Genomic DNA, 13,573 nt, shown 5'->3' on the forward strand with positions numbered 1-13,573 from the left:
ACCCTATGGATTAGGAACGGGATGTCACTTAAGCTCATATGTGAGTCAAGGCAGGTGAGCAAATACTTTTGGCAATATAGTGTACGTCCGATTTTACCCTCATAACTAATTAATTAACTAATTAAATGTTGCCTTGTGAAAGTCTATGTTTATTGTTGGGATTTTATGAGGAAAATCCAAGGAAATACTGTGTAGCGGAAAGGTTTTAATGATTAATTTAAAACCAGTTTAATTCATTTATACTTACTATGTATGAAAACTGACATTTGCCCTTTTTTCAAAATAGTTCAATGTCAGTCGAACTATAAAGTTTTTAAATATTTTCATAACGGCTGAGGGCTGGATTTTGATTGGTCTAATGATGCTTCTATCTGACCTGGTCAATTGTTGCTTATTATATCAGAAGGTGAATCACTACCACACCCTCAAGTATTTTCCAGGTTTATATATCTATCTATCTATCTATCTATCTATCTATCTATCTATCTATCTATCTATCTATCTATCTATCTATCTATATCTATATATATATAATATATCACTCCCCAACACAGAGTGTTGCTCTAAGAACAGCTTGGCTGCTTATCAGACTAATGTTTACTTCTCCTAACTTTGTAATGATCTATCACATACAATCCAAATAAAGAAGTTTGTAAAAAAGCTGAGAAAGTCTGACGAATTTAAATTTTCTCTTAAAAGTAGCCTACAATAAACTGTTTGCTCACCTGCTGGTGGGGGGGCCTCCCTGCTCTTGCAGCGCTCTTTGCAGCGCCTGTAAAAAGGAAAACACTGCAGCATCTTCACACCCATGGTGGAGCAATCTGAGGACAGAGAATGAACGTGGATGAGTTTAAAAGCACTCAGCAGTGACTTTCTCTTCCTCTCCAGCTCTTATCAATGCAGCTCTTATCTGCCTGCAGCTTTATTCACAGTTCCTCGTCTCGTCACCTGGTCACCGTTTAAGGGGATTATGATGCTGCACTTCAAAGCCCCGATAGCTTAATGTGAGCTGACAGTATCTGTGAATGGCTGCGTGGCCCAGCAACCAGCCAGTCAGTCAGCGTTTGCTGTTGCCATCACCACTCTCATCCCGCCTGCTCTCTAATCCAGGTGAAGGGACGTCAGCGCACTAATGCACTTCAAGGAACGGATCAACTGCCCAGTGACAGTCAGCCTTGGATTACAGAGTTGACGCGATGTAAAAACATCCCAACTGAACACTGGCAGACTTATCTACAGGAGAAAAAATTATCGACTCAATTTCTTCATCACATCCAGAGAGAACCTTTTTTTTTTTAGTACAATTGAGTCAAACCCTCCATCATTCATCTGACTAAAGACAATGTGGTCAAGCGTACAGCGGAGCGCCCTGCGCTTTGAGACACAAAGTGACTTTTTATTTTAGCCTAATTAGGTTAAAAAATGGGTCATTACAAATGGAGCGCAGGGAGGAGATGGGTTATAGTTTCCTTTCATAGTCTGCAGAGACAAAAGGGGATTGTCACAGACTTGTCAGTTCTCCTTTGGTAAATGACATTCAACTGTTGCATGGCAATAAATAGCTACAGATCTCATTGGGCCGTACCTGATAGACAAAAGGACCATTTCTGCCAGATATAATTAGGTAATAAACTTATAATGACTTGGCATTTTCCAATTAATCATAATTAAAATCCTTTTAGGTTTATTATTTTAGAAGCTCATATCACATATTAGCATTTACAATGATTGATGCGGGGTGTTTGTGATATTTATTAATAGTATCATAAAAGATGCCCTGCCTACTACCTTGTCAGCAATGTTTAAAACACTTATTTGAAGCTAGCTTTCAAAACTTGACCAAAAGTTAGAGCTTAGTTCCTTTTCATAATAGGAAAACAAAAAATGAAGGAACTAAATCACATGAGACATACAGAGATGGTCAGGAGGTAGCCGTTTGCAGTCAAGCAAGCATTTGGTGCTATGCAAGATCACTGTGACATAAGGGTTTCCCATATTTCTGCACACAGATACAGAAAGTGACAGAAGTGTATCTGTAGCTGTGCATGAAGTCAGCACACATTTAGCTTTAATCTTAACATCTTTGAGCCACCTTAGCTACAATGATTTGGAGGATTTGCAAGGATTTTCGAGCCAACAGGCCCCAAAGATGTCAAAGATCATTAGAATAGAATAGAAAAGAATAAAACAGAATAGAATAGAAAATCGGATAGCCAAAGGTCACTTAATAAAGACTTTTTACGAAGTTAAACAAGATGAAACCAAAACTTTTTCCCTAAAGGATCTTGTTTAGAGCATTGACAGATATTTTTTTTTTATCTGAAATGCAAAATTTTTACCTATTTTTTTACAATCTTGTTATATTTACTACTCCAAGTGGGTTGCTCTATCAGTTAAAGGTACGTTTTAGGGTCTCTATACTCCATCTAATAATTAATCGATTACTAAATTAGTTGACGATTATTTCAATAATCGATTAATCACGATTTATTGTTTCAGCCATAGTTCAATTTCTAACAAGTTCATGTGTGAAAACCTTGCAAAGTCAATATATTATTATTGCGTTCTCATGAAAAACAGCTGATTAAAAAAGGATGCAGATTCTTAAATAAAAATACAAATGAGAAGTTTCACATTTCCCAGACTTGTTGTTAAACCCTTCGCTCACAAGCCTACTCCTTTTTTAACTCCAGACACTAAATGTTCAGTGAGCTAAAAAAAAAGAAACTAAAAGAGACTGAAACATCTTTACAGTAAAGCAAACTTGAGAAAACAGGCAGATGCAAATGAGAAACAAATGATTTGAGGCCTGCTCTCTCATGAGGACAAGAAGGGAGACTTTCATGACTCTATTTCCAAAGAAAATTTACAAAGAACAGTAAAGCTATGCACCAAGCTTCCCTAATATCCTTTTAATAAAACTTGTTTCTACAGGGATGTGAAGTCTTAAGCTTGACCGACTTCTCAAAACTCATTTTGAGTTAAAATGCTTTTATCATCGGATCAGGATTTAACTGAAGAGCTCACTGAAATATAACGCCACCCATGTCCTGTTCTGTGAGAAAACCTTAAAGTGTGTTAATCCCCTGAGCCCCATTGTTCGCAGAGGGACAGATTTGGATATCTAATGACAAACACTAAAACGTGATTGCAACATGGAGGGCAGTGCGCCCCCCTCTATGTTTGCTGGAGCTTGACTCACTGAGGCGGCTCCATTAGAGACGTGAGGGTTCACAGGCACACTCCAAACTTCTGCTATGGGACATTACAGACATTTTCCCACCATGGAGAAGAGATGTGTGACATTTCCAGCTAAAAAGCTGCTTTTTTTCCCACATTTTCTCAATACATTTAATGTCCTTTCCTCTCTGTTTCATGCAGTGGCGGCTCTGTAACTCTATCCTCTTTCCAGACAGTGACTCCTTTATGTTTGGCTAGATTTACCTCCTCCCTGAGAAACAAGTGGCTCCAAAAGTAAAGCACTAATTTTTTTTTTTTAAATTGGGGGAAAAAAAGCAGGGGTAATACAGAGTATGTATTTCTCTGCACACAAGCGCAGAGCTCATTAAGGCCCTGGTCAGTGGTGAGGAATTTTGGGCAGAGATCAGGACTGGCTGTGGGGGCCTGGCAGTACACAACGGACTGGGATTTTTGGAGGGGAAAAACAACGTCAGATGGTAAACATACACTCGCTGACCAAAGAAGGCAATGGGAAAAAAGAAAAGTTGTCAAAAAAAAAAAAAAAAAAGCCAAAACAGACAGCAGCAAGACAATAGGAAGGATTAAAATAGAGAATATGACATTCTTAGACCTCTAAATGTGGTTTTAGATGATCTGTTTGCAGCTGCTGGCTGACTGAGAAGGAAATTCTGCTGCCTTTCCAGGGAAACGGGCTGGAGGTTTGATTATGATCTGTGCCAGTGTGGTGTTACAGGTTCTCATCATTCTAATAACATGTTTGTGCACGTCTAAAGACATAATAAGCGGAGCTCGTCAAACCCTCTCTGTTCAACCTGTCTACAACTGTTACTCTTCAAATTCAGTTACCGTTTCCTCTAAACTGTTTTACTCTGAGTGCATGTGCTCTGATACCAACGGGTGGGTCTGTTTAAAGCTGACTCATACAATAAAAGTAAGGTTGTTTATACACAACCATGATCCATTTAAAAAGCAGCTTCTCTTCAAAACATCTTCATGAAAACCTTTAAACTGTGCTCTCTGTGCAAAACACACTTATAGAAGATCTTAAATTAATGTAATATCCTCAACAAGTCACAAGTAGGTGGTATGTTCTTTGAAATGTCTGCAAATACTCACTGCTTCAGAAGAGCCACCACTGTATAAACTTTTTGTGTAGAAGAGACACCAATGAACAGATGATGAGGATTCACTTTAGCTTCTTGCGACTTTAAATAATTTAAATAAAATTATTATTTTAAACTGTTTGCATCCTTTATACTGCAATCAGGAATTTCATACTACGGCACATAAAGGCACAATACCTTTTGCCTGTGTACCCAACGTCGCATAGCAGGTCGTTTTTTTAGTTCTCCCTGTCTTTGAAAACCCTTTTTAATGTTTTCATATAAAACACATCCCATGGTGGCGCACACAAACAGACAAAATGTGACAAAACTTTTCCATTTTAACTTAAAAAACATTGGCATGTGCGCAAGGTTAAAAAGAGAGGATGAGTTTATATGGCTATTTCAAACAGACTTAGTCATAACAGGGTAATATTACTGCTCCTGTGTATCCCTGAATAATTTAAACTTTACCCAAATCCAAAGTATTGCACAAGAGATAATGAGTGTTCAAAATTTATTACACTAAACCAAATTTGCTGTTGTATATTCAGCCTTTCTGTTATCTGCTGAAAGTGTTGCTCTCGCTCACTCTTTTGCAGCTTTAACAAACAACACGAATGATGCGAAAGACCGTTTCCTGACACTGGTTATAATTTTAAAGACCACACTGATACTAAAAGTAACAAAGTCTGATAAAGTGATAACTTGTAGATGTTATGATGTTATGATTTGGAAAAGCTAAGTTTCTGACTAGCATCAGGTCAGGTAAATAAAAAAATAAAAAGATTCCAATAACAAGCCTTTTTTTTTTTTACAGGCTATATCTAAAGTCAACAAAGATAACAGTGCTTTTAAACAGAACCTACAGCAAGTTAAAAAATGCTGATAGCCAAAGCTCCATTTTAGCATTATTTACGCTGAAGCAATGTCCTTAATTACAAATTTGAGATATTTAATCTTTATTTCATTAAATATATGTTCTACAATCTAGTACATATATAGCCCATTTTTTTCACTTGTTTTTAACTATACACAATAGCAGAGCCACTCCATGGTTGCCATGTGCAACCATGGAGTGCCCAAGCTTTAGCATTAAAGCTTTTTTCCTTTAAAGAGAATTTATTAAATTCGCTTTAAATTCAAATGATTAAAGAACAACTGGTTTTAAGGAAAATAATGCCCTGAATAAACCCCTTGTTCTGCAGCCATTAATGTGAAAATATGATTCTGTGGAAGGATAAAATGCACGGAAAGCATATAAGCTCATCTTCCTCAGCGGCAAGCAGGGGACGACTAACACACGTGTGTTTAAAATTCACACTGGATCCATTTGCATACAGCTATGGAAAAATTGCTCAGGGCACAACAGATAAGTTTTTCTTTTTACATTTTTTTTATCTGCTGCTTGTGTGGCCACCTTCAATGCCACAACTTGTAACCCAAATGTGCTGTACTCTGGTATGAGATCCTTTTTCAAATTTGAAAGTTAACAAAATATGGGACTTTAAGCACGTTTTGGAGCCCCCTGCTGGTCTGGAAGCCCTAAGCATGCGCTTCATTTGCTTATGACTTTTTTTGACCAACTGTCCTGGTTTCCAATATATCATAACATTTAGGGCCAATATTCTGGCCCCAAAGGTTAGTGAAATAGCATTTAAAAATATAAATATATCAACTAGATTATAATTAAACAGTCTTTAATATATAACAGATGAACCAAATATAACCAAAGGAGCATTTCACACCTTCCCTCTTCTGCTGTCCCTACCTCTCATTTCTAAAATAACAATAAAATAATAGAACTGTATTGATCTCACATTGGAGGCATTTAACCCATCCCCTTGGGGAGCAGTGGGCTGCCATCCTGGGGAGCAATCGGGGGTTAAGGGTCTTGCTTATAGAGCCAGAGAGGCATTCTGTGGGAGTGAGTTTAGAACTCACAACCTCCAAGCTTCCAAGATTCCAAGCTCTATGCCCTAACTTCTAGGCCACCCTACAAACATTTTATGTAACAGTTTTACTTCAGGAATAAGATTAAAACTTCAATAAATTTTCATCATTTTAAGCATTTTATCCATTATTAAAACAAAACTCTCCTATCTAATGCTGCATTTATGTGGATCTTTGGAGGTTATTCTTTGCTCATGGGAGCTTCTAGGTTAGGAAGTGCAGCAGTTTCTTCCACTGATCTCTTCTGTTGCATGAATAAACAGTAAAATACATGTCTGTGTTTACAGGTTGAGCTCCCAGGAAGGGCGAGCATTTCTATTTTGCTTATTTAAGAGAGAGGTGCTGCTTAAACCTGACAGTACACGACTAAACATCCATAAAATAAGGTCAGCACTGCCTGCTGACAGTTAACTGGAACAATGAGTGACCCATTCAAGTGGAAATAATAAAGCTTGACAAACAGTTTTCAATAAAAAGGTTGAAAATGTTACATTTTCAAAAATAGGAACCTCCCACTGACACACCTCCTTTTTTTTTAAATAACCAACAATTAATGTCATTTTTTCATTTTACACTTTAAACTTCAAAGCAATATTTATTTCTACTATTTAAAAGTATTTTAAATGGTGAAAGTGGTGCTAAACTATTTACTAAAAGAGAATCCAAGCAAGTTGTTTTCCTACCTGGTTTATTAAGCGTTGCTGAGAAACAAATTAGTATTTTTTGTTCTTTTCCAGCTGAAAAGTCTTTTTCAGCGCTCCTCTGACGTCACTGTCGCAGCTCAGCTTAATTTAAACCCTTTCCTTCAGTGGCCCCAGCAGCTCTGCCTCGTCCTGCACGTCCTGAGATCTGCCTCCTGTCCTCTTATGGGGGGAAACTTCCGTGGCGCTGAACTTTAAATAGGCTTCAGTAATCCCTGGAGCATGCTGGACGGGAACGCCCTCTCTCTCTCCCTCCCTCCTCCCTCTGCTCAGCTTTCCTCATCAGCTGCAGACCTGCAGGCTTCCTCCTGCATGCTCTACATTGTTTTGCCTCCATGTGATCTAAAATAGTATTATTAATAGCAGCACGTGTTCCAACTTTCCTATCTGTTATTTTTTAAACACAGAAGAATCCAGACTTGTTCTATTAACAGAATGGTTTGTAAATATAGAAAAGTTTCCTAGTCATATTTAGCATTAAAGGCTTTAAAATGGGCAGCAAAAAGATAGATAATTACATAATTGCACAAAACTAATTATACAACCATAATTATCAAATATATGAGGAAGACATTTTGAATAACAATGGGAAACTATCAGGGAAGGATTGTTTTCTATTTCGCTATTTCATTGTACTGACTATCAGCCAACCACCCGCTGAATTATCCTGTTTGATTGATAACAGCAGGAGCAGCAATTAGTCTTAATCAATTTTTTTCTTGCTAAGGTAAATTGTCAATAATTGTGAAAGGCTAGGCTAAAGGTTGTTGTTTTTTTCTCAGAAAGGTAATTCAAGTGCTTTAATAAACGTGTCTCTGGAACAGGATGATTTTAAGGGAAAAAATGAGTCTATCCCTGCTTCCCTGAATGAGCAGACCGGCAGGTTTTGTGCTTACTAGCAAGATCGAGCAGGAGGAGTTGTTGGGGTTTTGTTTCATATTCTCTTTAACTGTAAATTATTTAGTGCAAGTTTAAGATAATCTACTTACAGACTAAGATGAGAGAAAATAATAGTGTGTTTAAGGAATTTCAGGATATAATACAAATTATTAGAAATATTTTGAGTTATTGGCACAACCAAAACTGCAGTTAATAAGAATAAAATGTTAGAGTATGAAGCAATTTACTTTTTAAATTTTTTCATCAAAATCCTTATCTTTTAGTTAAAGTATGAATAAATGTATATACAATAGTTAAATACATAGGTATGAAATAGTTTAATCACAACTGTTTAATGGAAGTAGGCTGGCATTAAATGGAAATAGTTATAAAACTATAGGTACAAACTGACCCAGACACAAATAACTACAAAAAAAATCGACTTTTTATGAAGCTGTCACAAATAAGTTCAGGTAGATAGGGAAAAGGACATCCTGAGGACTTTAATTTAATTTCATAATCAGATTTAAGTCTCAAACATTCATTTTAGAAGAAGAAAACATAACCTGAAGTTGTGCAAATATGAGGATGCAGATTGGATTTTCCCCTAAACCAAGAGACAAGAGAGAAGCATGGGGAAGCATGTGGATAAGAGTGTGGCTGTGTGAGTGCAAGCAATATATCTATATAATTCTGTGAGAGACCTTAGAACTCCAATAGATTAAATGTTTCAGTTAAAGAAATACCAGAATAAAATTTTATATATCTATAGTTAAGTGTCAGCCATACCATTACTGACTATCACCTAGAGTATTCCAAGAGCTTAAGGTTCAATAGTTTACTAAAACTTCTTCCTAAGTTCCTTCAACTATGTCCAATGTTATCCCTGAAGCAGCAACAGGTTAAATTTATGGCTAGTAAAACAGACATTAAAGATGTTAATAAAAATGTACAAAATACACACATATTCAGATTAACTGTTTGGAATATGAAAGAGAAACTGCTAAGAAGTTGTTTTGGAGGACATGGCATTGAAAAAGTATGAGAGGGGGGTTAGATGGTTTTGGATGCAAACGGAGTAAGATATGCATGTGGAGCTGACAGTTAGAGTGAAGGAAAGAAGACCACAGAAAGGATTCATTGACATAATGAATGACATTATAGAGGTGTAATGTAAAAGAACAGAATGTTAAGCCAATATGGGCACCGAGGATCTACTTGGCTGCAATTTAAAGACAATTCATTTTATTTCCTGTACTTGAACAGCAAATACAATTAAGAATCAAAAGAGCTCCAATTTTCCTATCTATTATTTTCTTATACAAAATAATCCTGGTATGTTATTATTGTCAGACTGATTTGTAAATATACAGGAATTATTTGCACACAACTGCTAATGCAGCATTTATGACATAATAAATACAAGGAAGACATTTAAAAGGCACAGTAAGTAACTTCTGAAGAAGGCACCTTTGGTCATATACGGAAGGATGTTTTTCAATTTAACAGTAAACAGGACATGAGTATGAATTTTATTGTAATGACGTACTGTTGGGCAAACACCTTCTGAATCATCCTGTTAAAGAGGTTTCATTCTTTATCTAGAGGTATTTCTTCCTTATGTAAATTGTTGCACCAGGGTAGAGTTATGACCCAAATTATAATAGGAAACTAGTTTTAGGTTTTAAAGAAAGGCAATTCCACTACTTCAATCCATTCATAAAATTATGCTTTCAAAGAAAAAAAAAGTCTGTCCCTGCTTCTGTTAATATAGTCCTAATGTAGCCTCAGCAGGTTTGGTGCTTAATGGAAAATACAAGCAGGAGGAGTTGTGAAATTCTTCATCTACCTCATTATCAGCCCTCAATCTGCCTTAATATATTCCCTCTGTTTAGGCTAACATTGGAGAAAAAAGAAAGTATGCTTAGGCAATTCCAATAAATAAGTCAAGAGATCAGAATTATTTTAGTTTTTTTGCACGCTAATTATTGACCAACACAGGAATGAAATCTGCAGTGAAATTAGAAACAAATAAAATGTCCTTAGAAAGTCTGCTGTTCCAAAAATAAGCAAGTTTTTATAAAGCTTTCATGAATAAGTTCAAACAGATGGACCTCATATGGGTTTGCTTCAATATCATAATCCAATTTAATTCCCATATTAGAGAAAAAAATTTTTAGGTGTGCAAATACGAGGATTTGATTTCCCCCTAAACCAATATACAAGAGAGATGCATGGAAGAGGATAGAGAGCATGTGGTCGAGTGTCAGTAGACCCTTATGACAAGAACATGGCCTTTAAGACTGGTAATAAATATTTCTGTAATGATTCTTTGATAGACCATAGAAACCTCCAAGGGATTAAACACTTTTATTGAGTTGAGTTCAGATTTAACACCAGTGGCCACCATAATTAAAGACACACTATGTGTCTAACTGATAACGATGCTTTGTTTGACAGTGTATACAATTAAGAATCAACAGCGAGAGGTTATTTTGCTCATTGGCAAGCTGTCCAGATGGCCTTTGTTTGATTATTGTTGACACTAACAGACTGCTGCATTCACTACCCTTGTTAATAAATCCCATATACTTGAATCTGTGTATACCTAATTAAAGAATATTTTCAGCGAACAATACCACAGCTTAGTTCAGATCTACTACCGGTACTCATTATTGTTTAGTGTACCGATGATGACTATAGTAAGAAATTCACCGTTACTGATCTGACATCTTGCCACCATAGAGGTTCAGTTGTGATGATGAGACGGTAATGTCAAATAAGAAACATTCTATGGTTAATTGATGAGAAACAGTTGAAACACAGTAAGATAACGACCTTAACTTAGATTATCTAGCATTTCGTTTTCTATAAATTGCGGTATTTTTTTCTAAACACAAACATTATTTTTCTAATGTAAAGCACTTGTGCCAGAGAAAGTATATAAAGTATTGCAAAGTTTAGAGTTATTTGAGACTGTTGAGATTTTGTATAAGAGTGATATTAAAAGTTTAGCAACAACTAATCTATAAGAGACATTTAGAATGTATTATAAAACACATGTCTTTAACCGAGAGGAATAGCTATTGGCCTTTTTAGATTAGTAAAACTGAACATTATTTACAGTGGAACATAGCGAGTCGAAGTACTGACCCTTGAGGAAGCCCTAGTTTAAGAATTATTATGAAGAAAACAGAAACAGCTAATAAACTATTGTCTTTCTGACAATACTTATTTTTTCTATTACAAAATAAATAATGTTTGATTGGATTAATTGATTAAGAAATTAACACATCTAATTTTGTTTTTTCGATAGGTAGTTTTCTGAAGTTTTATTTTGTGCTTCCTTTTATCTATGATGATTTACAGATTTTGTTATTCTTTAAATATGTAATTGAATAAAGAGAAGTGTATAAATGATCAAGCCTCCTAAATCTAAAAACTCTCTAACATGGAAGAAAAAAGACCTACATGGACTACATGTCAAGATGAAGCTGTATGTAGCTCTAGAAATATAACAAACTCTATTGCTGTGTTGAATATTTTTCTTTCTGCATAAACTAGTTTCACACATCATGATTAAAGAATGAGTATTAAAATCCAGTAATCTTACATATACTGTGGAAAAATTACTTTAATCGAATAACTGCACAGGATTACCATGCAGAGACATCACGTCTGCTAAGTAAATTATATTAATCAAAAATGATTACATTTTCCATTGAAAATAAGCAGCAGGAGCTTATCTCGACCTGATTAGTTTAAGAAAAGGGGCTAGGAAAGACAAATAATAGTATCACTTAAAGAGTTTGATGTTTGATTGGAACTTGCTGATCGTGTCAACTAAGATAGTTTCTTATCAGTGGGGATGATTAGTTTCTACTGTTGATTATAATGGACATGTGCACAGTATTTTCACTTTTTTTTCTTTTCATCTGGGTTGAGCCTTTCTGTGACCACCACAGAAGCCCAGTGGCCTGCATTGCAGACGTATTCAGGCCAAGCAGATTAGTGGTAGCAGGGCTTTGGTTCAGTGGAAATTTACCAATATGATGCTTCAGAGTGAGCCTGGTCCTGCTGGTCTATCAAAGAACTCAATAAGAAAGGAAGCAGACACAGCTCAGAAAGTTACTCCTCTACCATGACCTGTAAAGGGGAACGGTGGCCTAGTTTGAGCCCCACTCACACAGACTGCCACTCTGGGTCCCTAAGCAAAGACCCTTAACCTCACACTGCTCCCCAGGCGCCCCACGATGGCAGCCCACTGCTCCTGGAGGGGATGGGGTAATGCCGAGTTAAATTTCTCCAATTTGAGATCAATAAAGTTCAATTATCAATAAAAAGAATGAATTCATGTTTAGACTTTCGATTGTGTAGCTTGGTTCACCCTAACCCAACCACGTGTCAATAAGTCTTGGGTAATTACTCAGACTTAGACAGCTTTTATTGTCATTTAGTATACACATTTCATATACGTTTTGTGTACACTGTGTATATAAAACAAAATTTCGTTTTGTACAGCTTTCATGAGATTTCCATGTCTTAAAGTGCTGCAGTAATCAAATGCAAACAGTGTGGGAATAACATCAACTTCTCTAATTTGGCAATCTGTGTGATTTAAGACATGCTATAACAAGAACCTCAATGCTTACTCTTTCACAAATTTTGTTTAGTTTTGTTTGATCCAAAAGCTTTAACATTAGTGATGAAAAACTACTGAATTTTGTTATATGACCGAAAAATTAAAGATTGAACGAACATTGTCAATGATTGTTATTTTCCCCCTCCATCTAAGAATATGAACATTAGGCAGAAATTACCTGGATTTAATCTACATCTGCTGGAGTGATATACTGTAATGGACTTAAACATTTTGAGACATTACATCCAAAAATATGAGGAGTACATTTAATTGGTTTGTTATTTGATAAACCATCAGAAATTCCTGAACCTTGATTAGGCAGTTCCTACAAATAAATACCTTTGGATTCATTCATTTATAGCTCTGGCTGTTTGCTTAGGTCCATCAATAAACACCTATCTTAGGCTCATGTATTTTGAAACTTCTGATTTTATGCAAAGATACGTCCAACATTTAGCCCTAACTCTCTTCCTGTCAATTGCGACAGGGTCTCTGTACCTTCATAAGAGCATCTCCTGAGAGGATGAATGATTTCCTATGAGCTATGGACCCGTCTCTCATTAATTCTGTCCATGTCTTTTCATTGAGGTGGACAACTATGTCTTTGTGGGTTTGAAGCGGCCCCATTTCTCTTTTTAAATTGCAGCAGAGATCAAAATGTAAACAGTGCAGTAGAGACATGGTGCAAAACAGTGCTTGATCCGTACATTTGAGATATTGTTTTGTGACCTAACCCTGCTTTGAACCAATATACCTTTTAAATTGTAGCTTTTCTGCCATAGTCCATCGTCATCATTAACTGATTTGTTTTCTCTTCATAGAACTATTGGACTTACACTAAGATTAACTTACAAACAGGTGTTTACAAGGGAATTGGTCTATGATGGTTTGTATACATCTTATTTTATTCATGCTTACCATATTAACCTAAAGGTAAAACTTGATTTCCTTTACATTGAGCTCACAAATATTTTAATCTATCAGATACAATCCAAATAAAATACCCTGAAATTCAGAAATGATTTAAGAAAAAGAAACAAAAGAGAGGCAAACGTGATGTTGCTGTTTTGGACTGGCACATTAACAACATATGT

The sequence above is a fragment of the Cyprinodon variegatus genome, unplaced genomic scaffold, assembly GCF_000732505.1.
Source record: "Cyprinodon variegatus isolate N-32 unplaced genomic scaffold, C_variegatus-1.0 Scaffold559, whole genome shotgun sequence".
NCBI lineage: Eukaryota > Metazoa > Chordata > Actinopteri > Cyprinodontiformes > Cyprinodontidae > Cyprinodon > Cyprinodon variegatus.